Source organism: Melozone crissalis, unplaced genomic scaffold, assembly GCF_028551555.1.
Source record: "Melozone crissalis strain CALT ecotype California unplaced genomic scaffold, PUWL_Pcris_2 ptg000114l_1, whole genome shotgun sequence".
In the NCBI taxonomy this organism is placed as follows: Eukaryota; Metazoa; Chordata; class Aves; order Passeriformes; family Passerellidae; genus Melozone; species Melozone crissalis.
The window spans coordinates 5,960,697-5,979,966 of NW_026535891.1; positions in this window are offsets into that span (position 1 = coordinate 5,960,697).

Here is a 19,270-nt window from a genome sequence, read left to right on the forward strand (position 1 = left end):
TCAAAGCAAATTTGGAAGAGAATCCCAAAGGGGCTCCAGTTGGAAAGCAGATTAAATCAGCCTCTCCCCCCAACTGGTCCGGGAGAAATACCTCCTTGGACAAAGGTGGAAAAAACCTGTTTATTAAACAATAAAACGTAAACAATGTTAAACAATAAAACTCCTTGCCGCTCCAAAAGAGATGACAAATTGAGAAAGTCCCTCCCTGGGTTGTAGCTCAGCTCACTCAGTCTCTGATCAGTCCCTCCAGTGCTGGAAATGTCACAGGCCAGGCCCGGCCCGGTGGCCACAGGTGGAACTGCTGGTGCTCTGCTGGTGTTCAGTCCAGAGCAGGTTTGAACAAGTCCAAAGAAAAGGGGAAAAACCCCACAGTCCAGGGAACTTCTTTGTCTCCTTTGCCTCAGCTAGCTAAACTAAAAGCAAAAGAGAGCTCTGTCCCACTGTCTGTCCATTCACAGATAACACAGTCCATTGTCCATTAGTACAAGCAGCCTGGATTGTCCATCGGCTGAATATGGCCCTTGTCTAACAAAAACTCCTCAATCGGCAAAAACTCTCAATATCTAACCACACTGAGATGACTGGAACCACACAGGGAACAACCAGGACCATGCTGAGGAGAACTGGGACCACACTGGGGGTAACTGGGAGTGAGTGAGACCATGCTGGGAGGGACTGGGATCATATGGGGAGTGACTGGGACTATACCAGGGACAACTGGGTTTGATTGGGACCATACTGGGAGTGTCTGTAACCATAGAGGAGTGATGGAACCACACTGGGAACAGCTGGGCCCATGCTGGGAGCAACTGGGATTACTCTGAGGGTGACTGGAATCATGGCGGGATTGACTGGGAGCAACTGGAATGATGCTGAAAGCAACTGGGAAGAAGTGGGAGTGACTGGGAACAAGCTGGAAGCAACTGGGACAAACTAAGAGATCCAGGGAGTCATTGGGATCATACTGGAGGCTACTGGGGTCACGCTGGCATTGACAGGGAGCAACTGGGATCACACTGGGGTCACTGGAATCGTACTGGCAGTGTCTGGGGGGAACTGGGATTAGACTGCAAGTGACTGGGATCATACTGGAAGTGGCTACAATCATACTGGGAGCAGGGTGGGTGTGATTGGACCCTGACTGGTGGTTACTGGGAGCTACCAGGCCCATGCTGGGAGCCAACTGGGGACATAATTAGAGGAACTGGGAGCAACAGGGATAAAACTGGGGGCAAGTGAACCACCCTAAGGAAACTGGGAGTGCCTGGCAATGACTACGAGGATGTTCAGGGCAACTGGGATATACTGGGAGTGTCTGAGCCCATATGGGTGGTGACTGGGACCACACTGGGAGCAACTGGGAATGTACTGGGGGAACTGGGAACATGCTGGGAGCAAGTGGGAAGGACTAGGGACCTGGTGGGAGAGACTGGGATCATACTGGGAGTGCCCAGGTCTATGCTAGAGACAACTGGGAGAACTGGGAACACACTGGATGAAATTGGGAAGAACTGGGGCTTTGCTGAGATCAAATTGTGTCATCATAGGGAATGACTGAGAGGGACTGGGCTCATAGTGGGAGCAGCCACTGCTGGCCCCTGGACCCTCCAAAAACACCTCCTGGGGACCCCAAATGTCCCCCCGAGGGCCACCTACGACTCGGCTTTGGAGCCCTGCCAGCTCCAAACTTCCCCCCCAAAAACCCCAAACCCAGGCAGCCCCCCAGCAGATTTGGGCTGAGCTCCCCCTGCCCAGGCACCTGCAGGATGGGGGGAGATGCTCCCAGGGCTGCAGCGACTCCAGCGTTCCTCTCCCCTTCTCCAGCTGCTTCTGCTGCTGCTCAGCCTCTTCCTCCCTCCCTCCTCCTCCTCCCCCGTTCCCGAAGGCCGAACTGTGAGGGGAAAGGGGGCAGGAAAAGGGCGGGAACCATGAGGGGAAAGGGGACGAGGAAAGGGCAGGAACCGTGAGGGGAAAGGGGGCAAGGAAAGGGCAGGAACCGTGAGGGGAAAGGGGGCAAGGAAAGGGCAGAACCGTGAGGGGAAAGGGGGCAGGAAAGGGCAGAACCATGAGGGGAAAGGGGGCAAGGAAAGGGCAGAACCGTGAGGGGAAAGGGGGCAGGAAAGGGCAGAACCGTAAGGGGAAAGGGGGCAGGAAAGGGCAGAACCGTGAGGGGAAAGGGGGCAAGGAAAGGGCAGAACCGTGAGGGGAAATGGGCGGGCTCAGGACAAGGGCGGCAACTGTGAGGGGACACTCTGGGAGGCGGCACTCTGCAAACAGAACTGCAACGGACTGAACATGAACAGGAGAGAAAGCAGTAAGTCTGAAAGTTTTATTTGCTATCAAATACATCCCATGCACCCAGCCCCACACAATTCCCATCTGACCGCTCCCACGCTCCCATCCCATCCTATCGCTCCCGAATTGGGATCCCATTTCTCCCAATCTCCTTCCAACCCCATCTCACTCTGGTACCTGTGGAATGGAGTGAGTTTGGCATAGGATTGAGATTTGGAGGTGGGAACAAGCAATTTGAGGTAGGATTGAACTCTTTTGTGTTAAGATTGAGCTGTTTTCAGTGTGATTTGAGTGGTTTTGAGGTGTAAGATCGATCCGACTTCACTTTTGGACTGCAAAGAGATGGAAAAGACAAGAAAATTAAGGCCAAACCAAAAGGAGAAGCAGTCAGGTGTGTTCCCAACATGGATCACAGGGAATGTGAGTGACCAGGGCTGTGCCCAAAGGGCCTCCTCCAGTGGGGGATGGAGCTGGAGCAGAGCACGAAGCTCTTCCCACACTCGGGGCACTCACAGGGCTTCCCTTACTGATGGCTGTATTGGTGTCAGGTCAAATGAGAGATCTGTGAGAAGCTCTTCCCACATTCTCCATACTTGTAGGGTCGTTCCCCAGTGTGGATCCTCTGGTGCTTGATCAGGTCACAGCTCCATTTGAAGCTCTTTCCACACTCCCCACACTCATGGGGCCGTTCTCCAGTGTGGGTTCTCTGGTGCTGATCAGGCTGGAGCTCTGCCTGAAGCTCTGTCCACACTCCCTACACTCGTAGGGCCTCTCCCCAGTGTGGGTCCTCTGGTGGCCGGTCAGGTGGGAGCTCTGGCTCAAGCTCATCCCACAGTCCCCATACTCATAGGGCCTCTCCCCAGTGTGGGTCCTCTGGTGCTCGATGAGCTTGTAGTTCCACCTGAAGCTCTTCCCACACTCCACGCACGTGTGGGGCTTCTCCCCATCAAGGACCTGCTTGTGGAGCACCATCTCCGAGCTCTGGTTCAATCTCCTGCCGCCTTCCCGGCCCAGGCTGGCTCTTTCCCCCTCAGATCCCCGCCAGCTGCGCTTGCAGCCCCTCCTCGTGCGGCATCTCCAGGCCTTTTCCTCCCCGTTGGCTTCCTGCGCTGTGGAGCTGCTCAAAATGGCCTCTTCCACCAGGTTCTGATATGAGCATTTGTCCTCCCTGCTGTCCATGCTCAGCTCCTGCTCTGGGGGAGGAAGGACAAAGACAGGATAGGATTTGCCTCCGTACCACAGGCAAGGGCAAGGAGATCCCCCCAGGGCTGTGCTGTAGCCAGGGGCGTGCTGGGCTGGGAGATGGAGCAGCACAGATGGGGAAAGGGGCACTGACTTCCTCCTCGTCTGCATCAGTGTCCTGGGGCATCTTCCTCTTCCTCGCAGCCTCCTAGGGCTTGGCAATGGCAAATCCTGGTTTGGGGAAAACAAGGGATGAGCATGTTGAGTTTGAAGGTCCCTCTGCCCAAGTCCATTTCTACAAGTCACTGGCCATCTGTGCTTCACAAAAACCTCCAAACATTAAGGTTCAGCCCTAGAAAAGTTCCCTGTCCCTGGTCCCTCCCCGGTGGTGTTCGGGATTCCCCCTGTCCCAGGTGCTGAGGTCACGCTTGCATTGGGGGTCCCCCTTCTCCTCAGTGCCCGCCGTGCCCAAGGTGCTGGCAGTCCCAGCAATGCCGAAAGCTCCCCCCTCTAGGCTCTCCCCATTTCGGGATGCCGGGGCTGTTTGGGCCAGAAGGAGCCAAAGGCCACGTACCTTGGGGGCTGTGCCTCTTTTCTGCAAGGGGATGATGGCAGGAGCACCTGGAGCAACTTCTGGCACACTTGGTCTCTGTCAGATGATGTTGCTCCTTCCTGAAATGCATTTTTCTCATGGAAGGCATTGGCAGTAGCACCAGAGCACCATCCATTGCTGAGTTTCCCAGGGCAATTAGATTGCAAAGTTAACAGTCTGAAATTTCCTTGTGCTTTTCTCACTCTCTTTCCCACTTTCTGGAAAATACGGCATCTGCCCAGCCTCTGCTATTCTCAGCTTCAGTTGCTGCATGTCTTGCTCTGGCAGCTCATGTCCAAACAAAACTGTGTCCCTGCTGAGCACAGCAATGAGCGGCCACAAACTGGCAAGTTCCCCAGTGGACATCAAGGCAGAGACGTGGAAGTGCAGAGGATAAGGACAACTCTGGGAGGAGAAGCTCTTCTGTGTCTCTGATGATGGTGCCCACACCCTGAAGCAGCAGCCAAGAGAAGCGCTGGAAGCAGACGGGTGCAGTTTTGGGCAGTACAATATCAAAAGATATGAAACCATTAGGCAGAATGCAAAGGAGGACTGCAAGGATGGAGTGTGGCCTGGAGGGGAAGCCCTAGATGCAGCTGAAGCCACTTTGTTCAGCCTGGAGGAGAGTAAAGGGCATCATTGTGGTCTTCAACATGCTCCTGAGAGGAATCAGAGGGGCTGCTGCAGCTCTCGTCACTGTTGGGACCAGTGATAGGACTGGAGAAAAGGGCAGGGAGCTGGGACAGGGCAAGTTTCATTTCCGTATCAGATCAAGGTTTTTCACCCAGAGCACAGTCAGGCACTGGGACGGGTTCCCCATTGACGCAGCCCAGCAGAGCCCAGGCTGGCTCTTGGGAAAGCTGTGGCGCTGCGCCAGGAGTGGGCAACGGCCAAGGCGTGGGTCCTGCCCGCGGCTGACCCTGGTGAGCCACTGCTCAGTGGTTCAGGATCTCCTAACTGCAGCACGGAGCAGGCCAAAGAGAAGGAGGAGGCTTCTCGATGGTGAGGTTCCACAGGCCAAGGTTTATTGCAAGGGAAGGATTCAGCAGCAAAGAGCCGCCAGCACTTCTGTGCACGGGATTTTATCGGGGTACAACTCAGGGGGTGGATACAAACGATTGAGCAATAAGGAATCTGCAGGGGAGGAGCGAGGGGATTCCAGCAGTTGCTTGGGACTAATTAGGATGGAAGGGAGGAGAGGGTAGGTCACATGGGCCAGTGGGGCTTCCAGCAATAGAGGAATTCCAAAGGGGTGGTGCAGTCAGGGATTGGTCCAAGGCAAAAGTGACAGGGAAGGTTCAGGAATAAAGAGCTGGATTATCTTGAGAGGCAGGGAAGGAGCTGGAACAAAGAGTGGGGAATGGCATGAGAGACAGCTTTGAGGGAGGGCAAAACCTAGGGGTAAACCAAATTGGGGAAAATACGGGGTACATGAAAACAAACCATTCTACAATAACTGATAAATAAACACGAACTGAAACACCCCAGGGAAATGGTCACAGCACCATGCCCCTCTGAGTTTTAGAAGTGTTCGAAGAACATTGAGCAGTCACGCAAGCTTTTAGACTCTACATCAAAAGTAGAAAGTGTACAAGAGTCAAGAGAGGGTAGAAGAAAAAGAGCTCCCTGCAGCCATGGTGGCAGCTCTGGATCAGCACCAGGGAGAGAATGGATGTAGGCGTGATTGAAGCAGAGGCAGGGGCAAAAATAGCAGAGGCAGAGGAGGTTCAAAGCAGCCACAGACCAAGCTGGGCCCAAATCAATGTGCATCTTGTAAGAAATCAGGACACTGGAAATAGGGCCAGTGCCCAGAGTTAGCAGACAAAGTAGACAAAACTCTTGCAGCCACTCTAGATGATAAGAAATGACCGAGACTGGCAATTCTTACCCTAGCAGGCCACTGTTTAAAATACAGCTAAAGAATGATGAAGAAGTTGAAATTTTAAGAAATAGTGGAGACACATTTTCACTCTTGAATCAAGCACTGCTACCCAAAAGTGAAAACTATCTTGAAGCAATAGGAGCAACTACAGGGCAGCCAGAAAATGCATTCTTCCTGAAACCACTTTGATGTAAAATCAAGAAGAAAATGGGAATACATCAGTTTCTGTATTTCCCAAACTCACCCAAATCTGTCCTATGCAGGGATTTGCTTGAAAATTTAGAAGCAACAGTTCCGTTTAGAAAAAGAAAACTTCAGTGGAAGGTACCTGAAGACAAATGAGCGGTTTTAGCAGTAGGACTGACAATTGACACCAGACCAACAAACAAGAAGAACTAGTTAGAGCAAGTATTGCATCAGGTGTACCCAAGAGTATGGGATACTGATAGCCCAGGAAAATCAAAACCAGCAGACCCTATGAAAATTGAGCTACAGACAAGAGTTAGGGCAGTAGTCAGAAAGCAATACCCTTGAAGATTAGAAGCTAGGAAAGGAACAGAGCCAACAATCAATAAATCCCTGACATCAGGACTATTGGAAGAATGGCAGTCAAAATTTAATACTGCTAGATCAGCAATAAAGAAACCTAATGGAACTCAGTGACTAGTGCCAGATTTCCAGGCAATTAATGGTTTATACCTTACTAGCTTACTAGCTAAACTTGAAGATGATTTTATTTGGTGCGAAAAATGTCCATGGGCAGGTGCTGTGGAGAGCCGTTCCCTCTTGGTCTGAGAGACCAGCTCCCCCAGCCCACCTTGCTCCCAGGCCCGGAGGTTGTAACGTGCGCTCGACCGGCAGCCGAAGGAGGGCTCTTGACACCGTGTCTGATGCAACAGGGTTTACTGAAGGTAGGTCAGAGGGTGCAGGTTGGGTGAGGGTGAGAAGAGGGACAGGAAGAGGCAGGAGCACAAGCACTGTCACATGACACATAAGGCACCTGCAAGCTGCTGGGGAAGCCTCAAGTCTGCTGAGTGAGCCACGTGTGCCCTCAGCATTGGGACAGCCACCTTTCCCTCAGTGAGCCTCACATCCTCCCAGGGTCAGCAAATCAAGAGGCACCAGGCATGCTGTAGGTGACTCAGAGCGAGTGCAGTGGGTCATGGTGGCCAGGGGCCAGAAGCAGGCAGAAAGCGAATGGGGCTGGGGAAAAGGCTCTGCTCTGCTTACAGCGTGGGCTGAGGGCTGGGAGAGCTCCATTTCCCCCTGGAGATGTTGGAGACGGGGCCTTTCACCCTCCTGATAGGGCTGCCCCTGGCTGCAGGCAGCCAGAGGAGTACGACGCCACAAGGCTGAGAGCAGCAAAGCAAAGAGCCAGCCGTGCACAGCACAGGGAGGTGGCCCAGTGCAAAGCCAGCGTGGCACCCTGAAGGTGCCCACTGCACTCTCAGGTGTCCCTGGCCTGGGCAGGACAGGAATGTCCGTGGTCCAAGAGGGCCTTTCTGAGGCCCCTGTGGGCTCAAAGCTGCTAATCTTCTGGCTCCATGGGGCCTAAAGCCACAGAGCTCGGCCTCCCCCACAGCAAGAGGAACAAGACTTGGATATCAGGCAGTGGAGCTCAATGTCTGAGGCTGAGGGGCGGGGAGCTCCAGTCTGGAGCACTGGGAGGGCATCCCCCCAGCCCCACAACAGCTGGCCTCACAGCCCTGAAAGGCCAGGACCAGGGTTCCACGCCTGATTCCAGGGCGTCCCTCCAACCGGCCACCGACCTGGAAGCGCCAGAGCAGCCGGCTGTCGGGATCAAGGCGGCTGCCAGGGGGCTGCTTATGGCCTCTGCCAGCCAATTGCCCAGGGCTTAGCAGGGCCTCAGCCCCTCAGGGTCTCCCCCAACCTGGCCAAAGGTGCCGGCAGCAGCGCCGCAGCCCAAAGCAGCTCCAGAGGAGGCCCATCCAGAGGCACCTGGGAGCCCTCAGCACTGCAGCCAGCAGCAGACGGGCAGGAGGACACGGATGGCCCTTCCTGCCCGGCACAGGGCTTGTGGCCATCTCCAGGCACCGCTCTGGCAGGGATCCCCGCAGCTCCGGCCCCTGCCCAGCTGCTCTGTGGGCATCACAAAGGCTTCAGCAGAACCACCAAAGGCCAAAAGGCTTCTGGCCATTTTCCCTGCAACACTGCACGCCTGGGCAGCTGGCTGAGTACAAGCAACCTTTTCCCCCTCTTCTCTTATGCCCTACAGACCTTGCGCAGGAAAAGAGAGATGCTGGGACTCTGTGTATTGTAAGATATTTTATATTTACATACTCAACAATGAAAATGAAAACACAAAAATCTTAAAGAAGAAAAAGAAAATTCCTGCTGGCTTAAATGGCCCCAGATCATCTCTCTGCAGAGCTGCAGCAGAACAGTAAGGCAGTGCAACAAAGACGAGGCCGTTTCCTCCATGCACTGCGGAATCGATCCCGCAGCTTCTGCCATGGGGAGTAGGGAGCTCTCTCAAGAGCCCGGAGAACTAAACAAAATTCTACTGCAGCATCTCTGATTGCAGGACTGCTGTCATATGCCATTTCTTCAAGGGCTGCAAGAGAGAGGAACAGAGGCAAGGTCAGATCCTGCATATGCAGGGAGCCAAGGAGAGCCCCATGCCAGGGCCATCCCGGTCGTCTCTTGCCATGGCCCGCAGGGAGCAGGGAGCAAGGGGATCAGCCCAAAGTTGCTGGCCACAAATGCCACACGTAGCCCTGATATCTCTGTGTGCTCTACCCACGGGTGCAGATCCCTCCACAGCCGGGGCAGGGCTTGCAGCTGCCCCCTCCAGCCCCCTGGAGCGGTCAGCCCGCTGCCCTCACTCACTCACCAGTGCAGATCAGCTGCAGCTCTTGCTGCTGCCCCCTCAGGTGCCGCCCGGCCATGCCTGTGAACACAGAGCCTGTCACGGCCCCAGCGGCACAGCTCCCTGCCAGCGGCGCTGCCAGTGCCGTGGCCACACGGGCTGCTGGCCAGGCAGAGCTCAGCCCGGGCCCTTGCCGCACGCTGCCGCCCCAGGGCACGGCTGCCAGAGGGCGGCAGCAACGCCCAGGCCAGGCGGAGCTCCACGGCGCCGGGCCGGGCTGGCGCTGCCAGGGCAGCAGGCGGGGCCGGGGCCGAGCTGCGGTGGGCCGGGGAGGAGCCCGGGCTCGGGACTCACCCATGAACCTGACGGCCGCCTCTCGCAGGGACTCCTGTGGGCTCTGCAGGTAGTGCAGTGCCCTGTGCACGTGCTCGGCCGCTCGGCTCCTGTCCTCTGCCAGCTGCAGAGAGTGGCAGGAGGGAAGGGTTGGTGCAGGCTCAGCTCCTGGGCCGGGCGCTGCCTGTGCCCATCGCCGGCCTCGCCTGCCCGCCCAGCCCTGAGGCGCGGCCAGCAGCCGCTGGCCAAGGGCTCCCGAGGGGAGGGGCAGAGGGCCGGCTGCTGCCCGGGGAGCCGCGGTGCCGCCCCGCAGCCCCGCCGGGCCGGGGCTCCGTGGGCACCCGACTCAGGCCCACGGGAGCCTTGAGAAGAGCCCGCGCGGCCTCTGGCTGCAGCAGCGGGCACAGCTGTTAGCCCCGCACACTGAGCACCGCCCTCAGGGACCTTGGCCATGCTGAGGCTGGGGGGGTCTCTGCTGTTCTTACCAGGCACTCGCCAAAGCTCTGATCCACGTGTAGCATTTGTTCTATATCCCTCCTCTTCAGGAATCTGGCTGAGGAATGCAGCGTTTCACGTGAGGCCTGGAGAGGGACAGAGATGCACAGATGGCCCTACAGTCCAGGGCACAGGAGCATGCCAGTGGCACAGGCTGGAGGAGGCTGCAGCCCACAAGGTGCCCGGGCAGGAGGCAGCCCAAGCCCCTGCCAGGGGGACGGCAGCTGGCCACAAGTGCTCACCTCAGCAACCATCTGATTCTCATTATGGCAGTGGAAGTAGAGAGGGAGCAGGCTCTGGCGCACGTGGGACTTGAGGGCCTTTCTTCCCTCTTCTGTTAATAAGTCCAGCATCTCTTGAAAGAGAGCCATGGAGCTCAGCTGCACCTGGATGTCATCCTGGATGAAAGGAAAGGGCAAAAGACCTGAGCATCAGCTGCTTCAGGCCCCCCAGGGCACAGGCGTGCATCTGCACGGGGCACCAAGGGTCCGGGCAGCAGCCAGTGGCTGTGGCTGTGGGCACAGAGCCTTACGCTGTCAAAGAGTGGCAGGAGCGCCTCAGCCAGCTGCAGGGGGATGGGAGTGGCTATTGGAGCACCATTGTCCAGGAGCAAATACTGGAGTAGAAGAATGCTCATCCTGATCATGTGGCTGTCATTTTCCTCCAGGAGCTCCACAAGACTTTCAGTCAGGCTCTGCATTTTTTCAGCCTGTGCGGAACACAACTTTGTGAAAGGCCGCCCTGCTGCCGCAGGGCCCAGAGGCCAAAGGCCGGTCCCGAAGCACTGGGGCAGCTGAAGCGGGAAGCAGGAGAGATGGGAACAGCTGCCCCAGCGGCCGAAGCCCAGGCAAGGCCAAGCAACTGCGTTGCCCAGCCCCACGCTGCCTGCACGGCTTCAGCTACTGCCCCCTTCCCACCATCAAGGGATTCTTGCCCAGCACTACGAGGCCTCAGAGTGCCAAGTAACGCCTGGCCATGTGCTCGCTCTGCAGGTTCTGTGCCAGGATCTCCAGAACACTGTCACTGCATTCCCTCAAGTCCAGGCACTCGAGGACCTGAAAGGCACAGGGCAGTGACAGGGGAGCCAGCCGGCAGGAGCCCAGAAGCGCATAGGGCCGGGCCCAGGCAGCAGCACAGGGAACGGGCACTGTCCTGGCAGCTGTGGCTGCGAGAGGCCAGAGGGCTGGGAGGCCGCTCAGCCAGGCAGCGCTGGCCTTGAGGCTCACCTCCACAAGGAATGCCAGGGCAGGGAAATCCCAGTATGGCATCTCTTTGCCGAGCAGGGCGAGCAGGTAGAATGCCACCGCGGAACAAAAGTGGATGGCTAAGCGGCGAATTTCTCTGAAGAGGGGAAAAAGGAAACCAGAGCCTGATGCAGTGGGGCAAACCTCTCGCAGGCGTGACTCACCCAGTTCTCATCTTTCCCCAGCAGCCTTCCAGCAAGGGGACGTGGGCCATTTGGGAGTTGGTTGCTCATGGGCATCCTCCTCTGCCAGCCTTTTCCAGCCTGCTTGGCCGTCCCTCAGTGCCAAGGCCCTCTGACCCATGGCCACCACGGACACTTTGTGGGGCACCTGGGCACAGAGCAGCAATGTCAGAGGCAGTGGGGAGAAGGGGGTCTCACCTGGCAAGCAGAGCCACGGCAAAGTGGTGAGTGTCAAGAGAGAGCAGCGTGTCCCAGGCACTCCTGCGCTCCATTGCCACGACCACATCCTCGCAGCGGAGAAGGCAGAGCAGGGACTTCAGGGTGCGCACAGCAAACCTGTGTGCACAGCAAAGCCCAGGTCACACTGGCAGCACTGGCTCCTTGGCAGGCCACGTGGCAGGCACAGGAGGAGTGGGATGGAGCACCTGTTGGGGCTGGTGGCAAGGCTGTGCTCTTCCTGGCACCCCTTCCAGAAGGTGTCGACCTCCTCTGGCATATCCAGAGTGCTGAAGAAGACTTGGAATAGCAGATGCACAAATAGGCGGGGGAAATACACCTTCAAGATCCGTGGGAGACAGGGAACCTGGATGGTTTTCCACATCACCACAGTTGCCTGCAAAGGACAAAGCCCCCCGAGACAGCGCTCAGTGCCGAGGTGTGTGTGTGGCAGGGCCCGAGCGTGGCAGGGAGAGGCCAGGAGAGACCATGGCAGGGGGAGCACGGGGCCTGGTGGGCCTGAAGCTGCCCCTGGGCCAGGTTTCAGGCCAGCGCCTGAGGCAGGGAGATGCAGTGGGGGAAGGAGGATGGAGAGCTGCTGGAGAGGCAGCCTTGGGGCCTGCAAAGGCCAGTTGCAGAAACTCACAGCCAGGGTAAAGACAGCCGTTTCGTCCCCATTGGAGGTGCAGGTGCTGTACTCTGGCCAGCTCCCCAGCACATCCAGGAGGATCAGCTGCGCCAGCTCCGCAGTCCTGGCTGAGCCCATGATGGTCTTCCACATGGAGATGGCAGCTCTGTGGGGTTAGAGCTGTGTCTCAGGAGGGTCTCAGACACAGCACCGGGGGCAGCTGAGCCGGCTGCCATTTCTGCCTCTGCCCACTGCCCACCTGCCAGCAGCAGCCAGACAGCCCAGCCCTGTGGGGACAGAGCCCTGAGAGGCGGCAAGGGAGCACGGCAGCAGGCTCAGGGGCTGGCATGGCAGGGCTGGGAAAGGGAGCATCCAGAGGGGCCTGGAACTCTCTGTTGCTCCGACACCTGGGGCAGGCGGTGCAGGGTGATGGGCTGGGGAGGGCTGAGCCCTGTGGGCAGGTGGGCCCCATACCTGTCACAGGACGGGGCCACACGCAGGAGCGTCATGACTGTGTCATTTGGCTGTGCTTGGGTGAGATCCAGCAGGGTCTTGTCCAGCCTGTGCTCAGCAGAATCATTGGCCATGAGCCACTGGTGGATGTAGCTCACCATGGCAGGCACCTGGAGAAGGCACGGGAAGATTTGGAAAGCTGCCAGAGGGAGCAATGTTCCCAGTTTCCCCAGAGGAGTGCTTCCCTTCCCACCCCACTGCCATGTGGCCTGAAAGGCTCACAGCAAGCAGCATGCATGGACTGGGAGGCCAAGGAATTACTGGGAGGATCAAAGCCTGGCCCAGGCTGCTTACTTGCTTTGGAGTGTAAAAATCTTCCTCTACAAGCATAAGCAGCAGGGCAGCACTGGTCTTGCTGAGGAAGATGGGCGAGTATGGTCTGAGGCCTACGCCCGTGGCAATGGTCTCTTCCTCCTAAATTCTCTTGAGGAAGTTGCAAACAAACTGTAGGAGAAGGGCAAGAAGCAGGGGATGTTGCATGGAGTGCTGCACACACGGTGCTGGGCTGAGCAGGGACAGCAGGCTCAGCCCAGGTGGGGGTGGCTGCAGGTACCTGCGCTGTTCTGCGGAAGCGGCCAGGGCTGGACTCCTGCTCCTGTGCGCGCTCCGGGGCTGCATCTGGCAAAGAGAGAGCGCAGCCAGAGATGAGGGGCTGCAGGAGAGGCCGGACAACACGGCCCAGCCATGCGATCCCCAGGCAGAGAGAGCCCCGGGATGCGCCAGGGGATGAAGAACGGCCACTGCGGTGTCTGCCCAGCCCCTCTTCCGTCCTGTCTGTGGGCATGTCCGCAGGGGATAGCATGGCACGGAATGGCACGGCATGGGGTCGAAGCTGGCAGCAGGCACCAGTCCTATGGCCCAGCTCTGCCACTCACCCTCCTGCGGTGGCTGGAACGGAACCACATCTTCAGTCTGCTGTGCCGGGGCAGCTCCAGGGCCACCTTCCTCTTCCTCCACGCAGCCCAGCTCAGGAACTGCCGGGTTTCTCTGCTCCATGTCTCTGCCTGGATTTGTGGCTATTTCCAGGAGAGTTGCTGTGGAAAAGCTCCAAGTCACCAAGTCCTGCAGTGGCGCCTGGAAGGGAAGGGAAGGTTCCAGGAAGGTTCCGGGAAGGTTCCGGGAAGGCTCCGGGAAGGTTCCGGAAAGGGAAGGGAAGGGAAGGGAAGGGAAGGGAAGGGAAGGGAAGGGAAGGGGAAAGAAGGTTGCGGGAAGGGTCCGGGAAGGGAAGGGAAGGGAAGGGAAGGGAAGGGAAGAGAAGGGAAGGGAAGGGAAGGGAAGGGAAGGGAAGGGAAGGTTTCGGGAAGGGAAGGGAAGGGAAGGTTCCGGGAAGGGAAGGGAAGGTTCCGGGAAGGGAAGGTTCCGGGAAGGCAAGGTTCCGGGAAGGGAAGGGAAGGGAAGGGAAGGGAAGGGAAGGGAAGGGAAGGGAAGGGAAGGGAAGGGGAAAGAAGGGAAGGGAAGGGAAGGGAAGGGAAGGGAAGGGAAGGGAAGGGAAGGGAAGGGAAGGGAAGGGAAGGGGAAAGAAGGTTCCGGGAAGGTTCCGGGAAGGTTCCGGGAAGGTTCCGGGAAGGGAAGGGAAGGGAAGGGAAGGAAAGGGAAGGGAAGGGAAGGTTCCGGGAAGGGAAGGGAAGGGAAGGGAAGGTTCCGGGAAGGGAAGGTTCCGGGAAGGGAAGGTTCCGGGAAGGGAAGGGAAGGGAAGGGAAGGTTCCGGGAAGGGAAGGTTCCGGGAAGGGAAGGTTCCGGGAAGGGAAGGGAAGGGAAGGGAAGGTTCCGGGAAGGTTCCGGGAAGGTTCCGGGAAGGGAAGGTTCCGGGAAGGGAAGGGAAGGGAAGGGAAGGTTCCGGGAAGGGAAGGTTCCGGGAAGGGAAGGGAAGGGAAGGGAAGGGAAGGGAAGGGAAGGGAAGGGAAGGGAAGGGAAGGGAAGGCAAGGGAAGGTTCCGGGAAGGGAAGGGAAGAGAAGGTGCGGGAAGGGAAGGGAAGGGAAGGTTCCGGGAAGGGAAGGGAAGGTGCGGGAAGGTGCGGGAAGGTCCGGGAAGGGAAGGGAAGGGAAGGTGCGGGAAGGGAAGGTTCCGGTAAGGGAAGGGAAGGTTCCGGGAATGGAAGGTTCCGGGAAGGTTCCGGGAAGGGAAGGTTCCGGGAAGGTTCCGGGAAGGGAAGGTTCCGGGAAGGGAAGGTTCCGGGAAGGGAAGGGAAGGGAAGGTGTGGGAAGGGAAGGGAAGGTGCGGGAAGGTGCGGGAAGGTGCGGGAAGGGAAGGGAAGGGAAGGGAAGGTTCAGGGAAGATTCAGGGAAGGTTCAGGGAAGGTTCAGGGAAGGTTCCGGGAAGGGAAGGTTCCGGGAAGGGAAGGGAAGGGAAGGGAAGGGAAGGGAAGGGAAGGTGTGGGAAGGGAAGGGAAGGGAAGGGAAGGGAAGGGAAGGGAAGGGAAGGGAAGGGAAGGGAAGGGAAGGGAAGGGAAGGGAAGGGAAGGGAAGGGAAGGCAAGGGAAGGGAACGGAAGGGAAGGGAAGGGAAGGGAAGGTTCCGGGAAGGGAAGGGAAGGGAAGGGAAGGAAAGGGAAGGGAAGGGAAGGGAAGGGAAGGTTCCGGGAAGGGAAGGTTCCGGGAAGGTTCCGGGAAGGTTCCGGGAAGGGAAGGGAAGGGAAGGGAAGGGAAGGGAAGGGAAGGGAAGGGAAGGTTCCGGGAAGGGAAGGGAAGGTTCCGGGAAGGTTCCGGGAAGGTTCCGGGAAGGTTCCGGGAAGGGAAGGGAAGGGAAGGTGTGGGAAGGTGTGGGAAGGGAAGGGAAGGGAAGGGAAGGGAAGGGAAGGGAAGGGAAGGGAAGGGAAGGGAAGGGAAGGTGCGGGCAGGGAAGGGAAGGTTCAGGGAAAGGAAGGGAAGGGAAGGGAAGGGAAGGGAAGGTGCGGGCAGGGAAGGGAAGGTTCAGGGAAGGGAAGGGAAGGGAAGGGAAGGGAAGGGAAGGGAAGGGAAGGGAAGGGAAGGGAAGGTGCGGGAAGGTCCGGGAAGGGAAGGGAAGGTGCGGGAAGGGAAGGTTCCGGTAAGGGAAGGGAAGGTTCCGGGAAGGGAAGGTTCCGGGAAGGGAAGGGAAGGGAAGGTTCCGGGAAGGGAAGGTTCCGGGAAGGGAAGGTTCCGGGAAGGTTCCGGGAAGGGAAGGGAACGGAAGGGAAGGTTCCGGGAAGGGAAGGTTCCGGGAAGGGAAGGGAAGGGAAGGGAAGGTTCCGGGAAGGGAAGGTTCCGGGAAGGGAAGGGAAGGGAAGGGAAGGGAAGGGAAGGGAAGGTTCCGGGAAGGGAAGGGAAGGTTCCGGGAAGGGAAGGTTCCGGGAAGGGAAGGGAAGGGAAGGGAAGGTTCCGGGAAGGTTCCGGGAAGGTTCCGGGAAGGTTCCGGGAAGGTTCCGGGAAGGGAAGGTTCCGGGAAGGGAAGGTTCCGGGAAGGGAAGGGAAGGGAAGGGAAGGGAAGGGAAGGGAAGGGAAGGGAAGGGAAGGGAAGGGAAGGGAAGGTGTGGGAAGGGAAGGGAAGGGAAGGGAAGGGAAGGGAAAGGAAGGGAAGGGAAGGGAAGGGAAGGGAAGGGAAGGGAAGGGAAGGGAAGGGAAGGGAAGGGAAGGGAAGGGAAGGGAAGGGAAGGGAAGGTTCCGGGAAGGGAAGGTTCCGGGAAGGGAAGGGAAGGGAAGGGAAGGGAAGGGAAGGGAAGGGAAGGGAAGGTGTGGGAAGGGAAGGGAAGGGAAGGGAAGGGAAGGGAAGGGAAGGGAAGGGAAGGGAAGGGAAGGGAAGGGATGGGAAGGTTCCGGGAAGGGAAGGGAAGGGAAGGTGTGGGAAGGTGCGGGAAGGAGCGGGAAGGTGCGGGAAGGTGCGGGAAGGGAAGGTGCGGGAAGGTCCGGGAAGGGAAGGGAAGGGAAGGGAAGGGAAGGGAAGGGAAGGGAAGGTGTGGGAAGGGAAGGGAAGGGAAGGGAAGGGAAGGGAAGGGAAGGGAAGGGAAGGGAAGGGAAGGGAAGGGAAGGGAAGGGAAGGGAAGGGAAGGGAAGGGAAGGTGTGGGAAGGTGCGGGAAGGAGCGGGAAGGTGCGGGAAGGTGCGGGAAGGGAAGGTGCGGGAAGGTCCGGGAAGGGAAGGGAAGGGAAGGTTCAGGGAAGGGAAGGTTCAGGGAAGGTTCAGGGAAGGTTCAGGGAAGGTTCAGGGAAGGTTCCGGGAAGGGAAGGTTCCGGGAAGGGAAGGGAAGGGAAGGGAAGGGAAGGGAAGGCAAGGGAAGGGAAGGGAAGGGAAGGGAAGGGAAGGGAAGGGAAGGGAAGGGAAGGTTCCGGGAAGGGAAGGGAAGGGAAGGGAAGGGAAGGGAAGGGAAGGAAAGGGAAGGGAAGGGAAGGGAAGGGAAGGTTCCGGGAAGGGAAGGTTCCGGGAAGGTTCCGGGAAGGTTCCGGGAAGGTTCCGGGAAAGTTCCGGGAAGGGAAGGGAAGGGAAGGGAAGGGAAGGGAAGGTTCCGGGAAGGGAAGGGAAGGTTCCGGGAAGGTTCCGGGAAGGTTCCGGGAAGGTTCCGGGAAGGGAAGGGAAGGGAAGGTGTGGGAAGGTGTGGGAAGGGAAGGGAAGGGAAGGGAAGGGAAGGGAAGGGAAGGGAAGGGAAGGGAAGGGAAGGGAAGGGAAGGGAAGGGAAGGTGCGGGCAGGGAAGGGAAGGTTCAGGGAAGAGAAGGAAGGAAGGAAGGGAAGGGAAGGGAAGGGAAGGGAAGGGAAGGGAAGGGAAGGGAAGGGAAGGGAAGGGAAGGGAAGGGAAGGGAAGGTGCGGGAAGGTCCGGGAAGGGAAGGGAAGGTGCGGGAAGGGAAGGTTCCGGTAAGGGAAGGGAAGGTTCCGGGAAGGGAAGGTTCCGGGAAGGGAAGGGAAGGGAAGGTTCCGGGAAGGGAAGGTTCCGGGAAGGGAAGGTTCCGGGAAGGTTCCGGGAAGGGAAGGGAACGGAAGGGAAGGTTCCGGGAAGGGAAGGTTCCGGGAAGGGAAGGGAAGGGAAGGGAAGGTTCCGGGAAGGGAAGGTTCCGGGAAGGGAAGGTTCCGGGAAGGGCAGGGAAGGGAAGGGAAGGTTCCGGGAAGGGAAGGGAAGGTTCCGGGAAGGGAAGGTTCCGGGAAGGGAAGGTTCCGGGAAGGGAAGGGAAGGGAAGGGAAGGTTCCGGGAAGGTTCCGGGAAGGTTCCGGGAAGGTTCCGGGAAGGTTCCGGGAAGGGAAGGTTCCGGGAAGGGAAGGGAAGGGAAGGGAAGGGAAGGGAAGGGAAGGGAAGGGAGGGGAAGGGAAGGGAAGGGAAGGTTCCGGGAAGGGAAGGGAAGGGAAGGTGTGGGAAGGTGCGGGAAGGAGCGGGAAGGTGCGGGAAGGTGCGGGAAGGGAAGGTGCGGGAAGGTCCGGGAAGGGAAGGGAAGGGAAGGGAAGGGAAGGGAAGGGAAGGGAAGGTTCAGGGAAGGTTCAGGGAAGGTTCAGGGAAGGTTCAGGGAAGGTTCCGGGAATGGAAGGTTCCGGGAAGGGAAGGGAAGGGAAGGGAAGGGAAGGGAAGGGAAGGGAAGGGAAGGGAAGGCAAGGGAAGGGAACGGAAGGGAAGGGAAGGGAAGGGAAGGTTCCGGGAAGGGAAGGGAAGGGAAGGGAAGGGAAGGGAAGGGAAGGGAAGGGAAGGTTCCGGGAAGGTTCCGGGAAGGTTCCGGGAAGGGAAGGGAAGGGAAGGGAAGGGAAGGGAAGGGAAGGGAAGGGAAGGGAAGGTTCCGGGAAGGGAAGGGAAGGTTCCGGGAAGGTTCCGGGAAGGTTCCGGGAAGGTTCCGGGAAGGGAAGGGAAGGGAAGGTGTGGGAAGGTGTGGGAAGGGAAGGGAAGGGAAGGGAAGGGAAGGGAAGGGAAGGGAAGGTGCGGGCAGGGAAGGGAAGGTTCAGGGAAAGGAAGGGAAGGGAAGGGAAGGGAAGGGAAGGGAAGGTGCGGGCAGGGAAGGGAAGGTTCAGGGAAGGGAAGGGAAGGGAAGGGAAGGGAAGGGAAGGGAAGGGAAGGGAAGGGAAGGGAAGGGAAGGTGCGGGAAGGTCCGGGAAGGGAAGGGAAGGTGCGGGAAGGGAAGGTTCCGGTAAGGGAAGGGAAGGTTCCGGGAAGGGAAGGTTCCGGGAAGGGAAGGGAAGGGAAGGTTCCGGGAAGGGAAGGTTCCGGGAAGGGAAGGTTCCGGGAAGGTTCCGGGAAGGGAAGGGAACGGAAGGGAAGGTTCCGGGAAGGGAAGGTTCCGGGAAAGGAAGGGAAGGGAAGGGAAGGTTCCGGGAAGGGAAGGTTCCGGGAAGGGAAGGTTCCGGGAAGGGAAGGGAAGGGAAGGGAAGGTTCCGGGAAGGGAAGGGAAGGTTCCGGGAAGGGAAGGTTCCGGGAAGGGAAGGGAAGGGAAGGGAAGGTTCCGGGAAGGTTCCGGGAAGGTTCCGGGAAGGTTCCGGGAAGGTTCCGGGAAGGGAAGGTTCCGGGAAGGGAAGGGAAGGGAAGGGAAGGGAAGGGAAGGGAAGGGAAGGGAAGGGAAGGTGTGGGAAGGGAAGGGAAGGGAAGGGAAGGGAAGGGAAGGGAAGGGAAGGGAAGGGAAGGGAAGGGAAGGGAAGGGAAGGTTCCGGGAAGGGAAGGGAAGGGAAGGTGCGGGAAGGTGCGGGAAGGAGCGGGAAGGTGCGGGAAGGGAAGGGAAGGGAAGGTGCGGGAAGGTCCGGGAAGGGAAGGGAAGGGAAGGTTCAGGGAAGGGAAGGTTCAGGGAAGGTTCAGGGAAGGTTCAGGGAAGGTTCAGGGAAGGTTCCGGGAAGGGAAGGTTCCGGGAAGGGAAGGGAAGGGAAGGGAAGGCAAGGGAAGGGAAGGGAAGGGAAGGGAAGGGAAGGGAAGGGAAGGGAAGGGAAGGGAAGGGAAGGGAAGGTTCCGGGAAGGGAAGGGAAGGGAA